The sequence below is a fragment of the Nilaparvata lugens genome, unplaced genomic scaffold, assembly GCF_014356525.2.
Source record: "Nilaparvata lugens isolate BPH unplaced genomic scaffold, ASM1435652v1 scaffold7877, whole genome shotgun sequence".
Taxonomy (NCBI): domain Eukaryota; kingdom Metazoa; phylum Arthropoda; class Insecta; order Hemiptera; family Delphacidae; genus Nilaparvata; species Nilaparvata lugens.
In genome coordinates this window covers 1,014-11,798 of record NW_024093624.1, presented here as the reverse complement: position 1 = coordinate 11,798, position 10,785 = coordinate 1,014, and the positions used below count along the sequence as shown (strand labels likewise).

Below are 10,785 nucleotides of genomic sequence, written 5' to 3'. Positions count from 1 at the left end.
ATCATCAGCTATCTTGAGAACCGAAAACAAGTTGTCTCAATAAAAGGAGCAATTTATCAGATCAGAGATGTAAAGCATGGAGTTCCGCGGCCTATCTATTCGCTGACGGAACTGGAAGATGAGCCTTTGTTCCCCAAAGAGGTCCATGGCCTCACCAGAATCTGAGGGGACGTACCCCTTGTCTTCCTTGACACAGTCTGTCTGGTCATCCCAGCTAACGACGAAGGAGTCAAGTATCAAGTATTAAGATTCTCTGCCTTGCCACTGCCTTCTGTAGAGGATACCGTTATATCTAATGTGATATTAACTGTTCATTCTTGTTAAAAATTATCAATTATATTCTATTCATCTTGAAAATACGTACGAGATACTGTATATTCAATTCTCGTATATTTTACATTGATTAGATTATACATTTTCATAATTATTGAGATTGAATATTTGCTAAATAATAATTATAGTTCCACTTTTTGTTTAGTTGAGAAGTTGATATTGTGGTAATTATCCATATTAAATGAAAAAGACTAAGAAATTGCCAAAAAACTACAGATTTATTGATATTTAGAAAGACCGGTTTCGATTATTACACCGGCCATTGTCAATATCTGATAAACTCCGAGTTTATCAGAGTTTGACAATGGTGTAATAACCGAAAGGCCGAAACTGGTCTTTCTAAGTATCAATAAATCTTTGGCTTTTTGACAATTTCTTAGTCTTTTCATTTAATAATTATAGCTTTTCATAGTTGAAAAACGATCTTGCAACGTCGTGGAGCTAGAAATTGATAGTGCTATCTGCTTTTTCGAATGATAGCAACACCAATGTAAATCAAATACTGCCATTATAACATGGACCTCACTATAATATCATTCAACTTTCATAATATAATATCACATAACTTTCAGAAGAGTACTACTGGCTTACGCCCAAAACGGTTCCAATTCTAATTATATCAACAGTCTACATGTAGCTAGGTTATGTGTCACTTTTATCTACATTTTCAATATCGCGCGTTCAATCACTACCTCCGTAAACAAAGCCGTAGTGCATTCGTGTGACGTCAGCACAGGTAGGGCTCCTACACCAATAAAAACACTAGCTGATATGATCAGCTGAAATCAACGAATTTTTATTAGTGTGGTTCATTTTTAGGTAGTGGTTCAATATGCATGTGGAGGTGGGATGCTTTATGGACGTACTGGCCAAGACGCTCTAATTTTTTTTAATTTCTCCTGTGAGTATATCTTCGGAAATTCTGCATTGTGTCTTATATTTTCAGTGTAGAATTGTCATTAAATTAATAAACTCCATACTATAATTAATTATGAATCGCATTTTCAGGCTCATTTCAAAGCACGGAGCTGTTTGCAAATCGATCGATATTCCGATGAAATGCTGTATGGCAGAGCTGGCTATTTGTACGCTTTACTGTTCATAAAGAAGCACACGGATATAGCCATCGATGATACCGTCATAAGAAAGGTAAATAACTCTTAGTATGCTGTTATTATTAGGTGATATATTAATCTACATGTTATTGGCTCTTAAGCTGGCCACTAACAGTTGAATGAGCATGCCCATTCACAGTTCACTACATTGTTTTGTCATCACAGCTGTGATCAGTGATCACTGCAAAACGCTTCGAGCTAAATCCTCTTCCAACTCCGCACTGTTGTTAAATCGCTTGTAGGCTATCAATAAATTAATTCGATTATGAAAATGTAGTATTGAATAATGAATTTCATATTTTCTTGCTAAATTATTACAAGAATTAAGAAATTATTAACAAGGATCATTATCGAAATTTGGGAACAGAATAGTTTGGGCTAGGTATGCCTGTTGTTATTTCCTGATCATATTCATATGATTTGTAATTATTGTATTAACAAATAAATAAGTAATTATTAACAAGAATCGTCGAATAATATTTTATCAGATATGATAAAACTTGAATCACTTGAAGGATGACTTGAATCACAGCTTACTAGAGAAGGAGATGGAAAAAGAAAATGGCAACTATGCTACTATCATTCCTACTGACTTATAAAGTAAATCTCATTAAAATAGTGCAACAAAGTATTGAAATATATGGATCAAGATCGACTTGCATGGTTTTTCATAGTAGATGATAAATTTCATAGAAGTATAAGTTGTAATGTGTACTTGAACCTTCGGTTCGTAATTTTGATTGTTCTTTCTGTTTAAAATAATTTATTTTATCGTCTTCAGTTCTATAAATATTGATTTCTGTTTAGGTTATTACAGCAATACTGGCCTCAGGACAAGATCTAGCCGAAAACGGGGAAGTGAGGTCCCATTAGAGTATGAATGGCATGGAAAAAACTATTTGGGAGGTGCGCATGGGATTGCTGGCATACTTTATGTTCTTCTGTTGGTAAGTACAATAAATAAATTGATAAATAACCAGTTCATTGCTTCTTCAAAACAATTAAAAGGTTTTGAAATAAGAATTTATACAATGCACAGCTGCTGCTGGGGTATACTATTATTTTTATAAAAGTATAAAGTTCATGAATGCGTTTCATCTATTTATATTATTATAAAGGAAGGTATTGGCTCAGTGGCGGCGCATAACCTGAACAGTTGGGTGGGCCAGTGGTGAGAATTATTGGGGGCTGCGAAGTGGAAATGAAAAGTACTAGTAGTTCTGTGAACAGTAGACCTCGCGCTCAGTAAGTTACATTGACCTGTTGTTATGTTTTCTCAAAATTCAATGTATAATTATTTATCAATTTAAAATGTCTAGAAAAAATTCTAAATAAACATAGAGCTTTCTGTCACATTGTACCGCGACGTTTCGTCCCGGAATGTGAGTGTGAACGCTGTATCAAGTCTGGCTGCCGTCGATACGCCAATCCAATCAACCCATTAGAGAACATTCTGTGTTGTCGTGTTGGCGAAAAATCGGTGTTGAAATTAACAAAATAAACTATCATAATGCTGATTTCCTACAAACTTTATTTCTCACTTTTCATGATTTTAGAAATCAATTTCTTTTCAATCCGGTAATATTTGTTGCAATTTTGATCATCATATTAAAAAAAAATGTAAAAAAAGTTTCCTATCAATAACTCTAAACTCCAAACTAGAATCATGGCCTCAGCTTATGGAAAGACAAAGCTAGTAGACAACCGAAGACCTTAATGAGATATAGACCCACAATGCCTATGCCTTCCCAATGATAACTTGAAATTACTTGAAGGCCGCCATTGGGGTATTTTAGCACGAGATATTATATCTATATATTGTAATATCATAGATTACAAAGGCATTGGTATGTAATAATCTTATAGGTTGCCCCCTCAATAGCCGATTTCAATTCCAAGTACGACACTAGCGCTGCATGTGAGTCTATGCATCTTTAAGGTCTTTGTAGACATTGTCTACCAACGTTGATGGAAAGATACATTTTCAAGATGTTCGATGTTTTTGAACGGGTGTAGTATTATAGTCTACTAGACAGCTGATTTATGATGAATAATTCTAAAGTCTGATTTTTACGGTAAAATTGGCGTTCAAATGAGACTCCTTTTCGTTTTGTATTATCCTTAAAATGCAAAATTTCAAATAACCGTATGTATACGTCGATGCGAAATTCAAAAAGGAACATAACTGTCAAATTTCATGAAAATCTATTGCTGCGTTTCGCTGTAAATGCGGAACATAAATATAAAGATAAATGCAAAACCGTCGACTTGAATCTTAGACCCCACTTTGCTCGGTCAATAAGCCAATGATTGGCTTAAAATCTCATTGGAATAGGAAATACACGATACATTATCACTAGTGAACTAACCAACTGTTTATTTGTAATTTTACATAACGACTCTGAAGCTACCAAGGATGTAGGCTCATTATCATTGCTAATTATCAATCAGTATTCAATTTAATAGTTAAAACGAATTTATCCAATTTGCGAATCAAGTTCACGCAACAAGAAAAGCGCAACCAAATAGCTTTCGCCAAGTGACTCCTTAGCTTAAGAGTGCGTGGTAGCAGTCGGCCCTACACGATTGATCTCCATTAGAACAATGTAATATTTTGAACGTATAGCCATAGAGAAACATAGCGTAAACAATAGCTTACGCTATTGTTTCTCTATGGTATAGCGCCGATATTTATGGACGGAAATTTACGTTCACTTTTGGTAGCACGCAAGGCTTATGAATCAAAGGTGGCAGGCTCGAAACCGATGAAACTTTTTTCTTTTTTTCTGAAAAATTTCAACTCCGATGAAGATTATTCTACGTAATCCTGACAAAATAAATAATTACTCGATTTTTTATGTTTCCTGGTCATGAGAAATTGCATTTTACAACACAAAAGTTTCCCCTGTGCAAAGCATGGGTTACCTGCTAGTAAAACATAAAACGGGGTCTTGAAATTTGTTAATCTATTCTTGTATAATTATTCTTTATTTTCTATTATTGTATTTTTAGTAATTTTAATTTATTGTACAGAGTTGAATATAAAACAGAACCCACTCTTAGTTCAGTGTGTAAATAACAACTTATTGACAAACACTTGGCCGGTTTCCGAGCTCGAGATTTAGCTAATAGTCCAGGCAATGAATGCTCAAAAAAGGGTATAGAGGGAAAAGTTGGGAAGACAATTTTTGACCCCGCAGTTCTGTTTAGGGTAGTAAGGAGGTAAAATATCAAAAGTCCCCACCCCTACCCCCTGTGTTTAAGGGGGTGGGGTGTTTAAAGGTACCGATTTTGGATTCTCGCATTAAACTCAAAACTATGTATCTTGAGGTCTTGATTGTCATATAACAAATTAAAGCTTACATAATTTTCTACAATATTTTCTACAACTTTCTTTATATCTCCCTAGTTATAAGACCAAAATAGAAAAAAATTGGTGGCAAACGTGTTTTTTTTTCTCAAAAATGTTACACCTTCAAGAGCGGATATCTCGAAAACTAGAGGAGATATAAAGAAAGTTGTGGGATGAATATTGTAGAAAATTATGTAAGCTTTAATTTGTTATATGACAATCAAGTCCTTAAATACATAGTTTTTGAGTTTTTGCGAGAAACCAAAAATCGGTACCTTTAATCCACACCCACCCCATTAGCACAGGCTGTAGGGGTGGGGACTTTTGATATGTTTACCTCCTTACTACCATAAACAGAACTGCGGGGTCAAATATTGTCTTCCCAACTTTTCCCTCTATAACCTTTCGTTGACTTGACTATAAGTTCTAGACTTTAAACAGCTGGAGTTTTGATTTGATTTGATATGTCTTTATTCATAATTAATATCGGGGCACCGAGCTTCGCTCGTTATTTTTATTTATTGATAAACAGAACACAATTCTCTAAAATGGTCGTGTTTATATTCACAGCTGGCTATATGTCATCTTATGAATATTCGGGAATGCGATATTTTGATTTTTTACATACTCACTCGCTCACTCACTTTTTTACTATTCACAGCTGTTTCAGCCAAGGATGAATTATCCTTTTAAATGTCGTTCAGCGTGTTCTCCCAAGGATGAGACCTAGTGCAATCGAATTTTTTATCATAAACATATTATTATGTTCCAAATTTCTTGAAAATCATTAGAGCGGTTTTCGAGACCGTTGAACATAAATAACCAGAGATATAAATATATAAAAATACAGAAATTGCTCGCTCAATATAATAGGATGTACAGGTGCATTAGGAACAGTAAATATAACATAAACATAACATAAAAAGTCTCTTTGACTTTTGTAGAACTACAAAAAGACTCTTGTAGAACTACATTTCAAAACTATAAATATTGACAGTTTATGCTCTCTACATAATAAATAAAACCATAATCTTCATCCACGAATTCACATAAATTTACTGCTTCAAGTGACATACACAGGATAAGGGTAATAAAAAACTAACAAGAATGACCCATTTATTAAAGGGGTCATATTTTTCAATAAATTTCCATAGCACATCAAATCCCTGAAAGCAACCAATGAAGATCTCAAGAAAGATTTGGGAGACAGGCCGATAGTATTCGTGACTACTAATATCAATCATATTACTATATGATATTGTATATTATATAATATATTCTTTATATTTTATACTTTTTCTTTGTACTGTATAGTGTATATGTTTCTTTTAAAAAAATTTAGAGATTAGGAAAAACTGACGGTTTTAATCTTGTAATCTTGCTTGATATGGAAATAAACTGATTAAGTAGTATAAAACAGTCTGAAACCTCTACAGAAATAACAGTGATAAACAACAGTCACAAACCGACAGTGTGATCTATAAACTCTTGTAGGGTGTAGAGACACAAGTACTCCTTGAGTTTTATACTTAATTTTTTGATGTTCTCTATTGCCTGTAATCCTAAAGGGAGCTTTGTGAAGTATTTCATTCCCATGTAGTGCGTCTTTTTCTTAAAAAAATCTAACCTGTGCCTTCCGTTATCCTTTCAAATCTAGTACAATAGCCATGAGTCTCATTTCGTAGTTCTTCTGCAGGGTAATTCCTAACATACATAACATCAAATTCTTTCTATACTATGTTCTATTTTTACATAACTTCTAGACGGTGTATTCCAATTAAGTTTAAAGCAGTTTTGCGGCGAACGCCTGTTGGTTTTACCTGGATTGTATTTGTATATGAATAAATAAATAAATAAATATTGCCCGTAACTGTAAGAATGCCAAGCTGCGAAAAAAAAGTTTCACAGAGTCCAGTCTTTTAAAATTCATCATTATTCTTAGTGCTTTCTTCTGTTGAATGAGAATTCTATCAAGATTACTCTTGGTTGTGGCTCCGTAAATGCATAGACCATAGGTCAGATGGGAGTGTTTAATGAGTGATAAAGAGTTTTCATAGTTATGCATTTATTCGACATTTGTCTTGAAGCATACAGCCCAGGGGAGATTTTTTCACTAGTTAGAAAATTGGCTTACCGAAACGGGACGTAGCATAGTCACCTCTAATACAAGGCCGCGGCCTACGATATTGCAATGTAGGCCTAGAATCTAATACATGATTAGTGAAGAAGATTTTTAAAAATACCAACTGATCTTATTCACCAATCATGTATTAGATTGTAGGCCTACACTGCGACGTTGCAATATCGTAGGCCGCGGCCTTGTATTAGAGGTGGCTGTGGGCGTAGTCGTAGCTTTTATTATAATCTTTATTTTCTCATTTCTATAATTGGAAACGTTTTTCCTTGACGAAATGAAACATTCCTAAATAATCCAATATAGCTAAAACTTTACACTATGTTCTCTTTAATTTATTTTGTTTTCAATTTTTAGTTTTTTGAAATTTAATTTAAACGTGGACTGTGACTACGCCTCTGTTGGAAAGCCAATTTTCTGACTCCAGCTGTTTAAAGTCTAGAACCAAAGAGAAACGATAGCATAAGTAGATATCCCATGGTATAGGGCGTTTATGTCGCAACTTTTACTGTTATCCCAAGCCGATAGTTCACGTAGTTCTTCCTATGCAGCTGTGTGACGCTGTAGTATCTCAAATTGTGCCGTTCACACACTCTCACCCCAACAAAACAGTAAAAATTTACAATAATCGACAGTAACTGGCTTGAGATAACAGTAAAAGTTTCGTCATAAATTCCCTATACCATGGGATATCTACTTACGCTATTGTTTCTCTATGCTGGAACTTAGCTGAATCCAGAGCTCGGAACCGGCCCTTAAATTACGAAATTACAGCAGATGTTGAAAATGTTGTCCATCCATTTTAATGATGCATTTTCAACACGTTTCACCTTGTTCCTGGCCATTTTTTCAGATTTTCTCCGTCTATTCATTGGTAATGTTTGTCATCAATTCCTGTAGGGTAAGAGGATTGCTCCAGTGAACCAGTTATTGCTCCAGTTATTTCTAGTAGCTGACAAAAAAGACAAGGCTTGACAGATCAGAGGATCGTGGTGGCCACAATCCTGTTGAAATGATCCTTACATCGGAAAATTTCTGCTGCATATTCCTATGACAACGTTCAAACGTAAATGCTTGACCATCACTATTTCAACTGCTATCCTAAGCACAAGGAATAAGTAGCCATCCCTACTCCAGCTCCAGTTATACCAACATTAGAAGCAGTATTTAACCCTTTTCATTGACCGAGCGAAGTGAGGTCTAAGATTCAAGTCGACGGTTTGGCATTTCTCTTATGTTTAAATGTTTATATGTTGCGTATTTACGGCGAAACGCGGTAATAGATTTTCATGAAATTTGACAGGTATGTTCCTTTTCAAATTGCGCGTCGACGTATACACAAGGTTTTTGGAAACTTTGCATTTCAAGGATTATATAAAAGGAAAAAGGAGCCTCCTTCATACGCCAATATTAGAGTAAAAATCAGACTATAGAATTATTCATCAAAATCAGCTGCGAGTGGATTATAAATTGCATGCCATGACGTATGCAATTCAATATCTCAATGTAACTTGGTAAAAATCAGCTGCTGTGTAGACTCAAAATTTGATGGCTCATTGAATGCAATTTTTATGCACTATTAAATGAACTATTGATTGCGTGCAATAACGCATGCAATTAATAACTAAAATAACAATTATTGTATCTCGAAATTTTTGTGCATTTAACTCGGGCTGTCCTGTTGCCAGTATGTCTTGAAGGAGATTAGCTTTTGTTGTTAGCATTTTGATACAACAACCCAACAGCCATTAGCCGTTTTCACACCGATATCTCGCTGACACGACATACAGACAGGATTACTCGGATAACTGCGCGAGGTCTACTGTTCACAGAACTACTAGTTAAATATATGCAATTTTCAAAATATTACATCTAGTTCAAGCTAATGAGTAACAGGTTCTGTTTTAAATTGAAAACCCTGTAATTTTATTGTGTATAGCGAATCCTGTTTTTTGCTCTAGGCGAAAGATCATTTGACTGAAGACGAGTTGTAAGCCTGGTGAAACCGACGTTGAATTTTATACTGTGCTTGCAATATGGTCTGGCAATTTTCCGTCATCGATTGGAAGCCGAAACAACGATCGATTAGTACAGTGGTGTCATGGAGCTCCGGGGGTTGTACAACTCATGAGCAAAGCATACGAGGTAAGTGCTGACAAAAGTATAAATTCATAATTCATTACGGTACTTATTACTAAATAAATTATAGATAAAAATTAAAAACTAGTATTTATAAACGATTCTCAAGGGTGGCCAAGGACAAGTGTGTTGAACATGTGTGTACACACATCCTCGTCTAGCAAGCTATGTCATCAGCGAAAGGCTTCGAACAAAAAATCAGCTTGAATTTCTCTATTCATTACTAACTGCTAAATTATGTTCAATCAAGTTTTGACACTAAAATGACGACTTGCAGACTTGAGTATTTGTGAAAATATAAAAAATATTTATTACATTATTGTTTCATTAAGTTTCGACACTAAAATTTCGACTTGCAGATTTTCTTATTGTGAAAATATAAAATATTATTCATATATTATTGTTTCATCAAGTTTTGACACTACAATGACGACTTGCAGACTTTATTATTAATTTTGTAAAAATATAAAATATTCGTTGTTGGTTATCCATCTTATTTTCACTTATATTATTACTATTGCATTTTTATATAACTTTAAACAGAAAAAAACACTCACATTCTTTGGTGTGGTGACGACCGTTCGTGCTGGTGTTGCACATTCTCAAGCCAAAAAGAAACTTCTGTTTCTTGAGTGTCGTTTGGCTTGAGAAGTGCAACCAGCCAGCACGAAACGGTCGTCGCCACACCAAAGTATGTGAGTGTTTATTCACTTTAAAGTTATATAAAATATTATTAATACACATTTAATAAAGCCACAAGTCGTCATTTCAGTGTCAAAACTGGATGTAAAACAACAGCTGTTTAACAGCAGCTTCTAACATAAAATAAAAACAATAAATAAACCACTGAAAAATTACAAATTATAATGATACAAAAACATCAAATAGAGCAGCGTAGAAAAAATAAACAAGAAGTCGAACATACAAAAACCTAACCCCAAAAAGTCTTTCTTTCTTTCGTTCGAAGTCTTTCTTGTGATGACATAGCAATTAATGATGACATGTGTGTACACTCATGCTCAAAACACTTGTCCTTCGTTGTGATGACACAACAATGAATGAAAACATGTGTGTACAAACATGTTCAACAAACTTGTCCTGTCATTAGTGGTACCCATAGAACTCGCTCAGCCAAGTACACGCAGGAGAAAATCAGAATCGTTAAACTACAGGTAGCTACTAGAATTATTATTATTTTTTTTTAACAGTAGCATTCCTATAAATAACATCTATGTTTCCATTCAAACAGTCCCATTAAAGTGAATATTACCATTAGAGAAAAGATAGCTTAAGAAGATATCCCATGATATAGGGCGTTTATGATGTAAATTTCTATGTTAACTCAAGCCGATAATCCAAGTAGTTATTTTTGTAAAGCTATGTGACGTTGGTAGTCTCTCATAATGTGCAATTCTTACACTCGCGCTCGACAAAACAGTAAAATAGATAGTAGTCGACAGTAAACGGCTTGAAAATTGGAACATGAACGACCTATACGATATTATTATATTAGAATATTATTATTATTGCTATTCAGCTATATTAACTTCAAATTTTCAGCATTCTTATAAATAACATTGACTGACGCTTTCCATTGATCAATGCTTACAATTTGAAATTAATCTCACTATACTAGAATATCAGTTGCTATAGTGCTAATAAATAATATAAATATGCTTTCCATTAATTAATTATGAATTTGAAGAAAATCT

The 10,785-nt window shown here is 34.2% G+C and overlaps 1 long non-coding RNA gene across 1 annotated transcript; it reads left to right on the top strand.

Annotated features, from left to right (window-relative positions):
* Positions 1-1,347: 1,347 nt before the first annotated feature.
* On the top strand, positions 1,348-9,114 carry LOC120349007. The gene is made up of 3 exons (XR_005570270.1): positions 1,348-1,482; positions 2,256-2,395; positions 8,896-9,114. It is a non-coding gene; the product is annotated as an uncharacterized LOC120349007 (long non-coding RNA).
* The last annotated feature ends 1,671 nt before the right edge of the window (positions 9,115-10,785 follow it).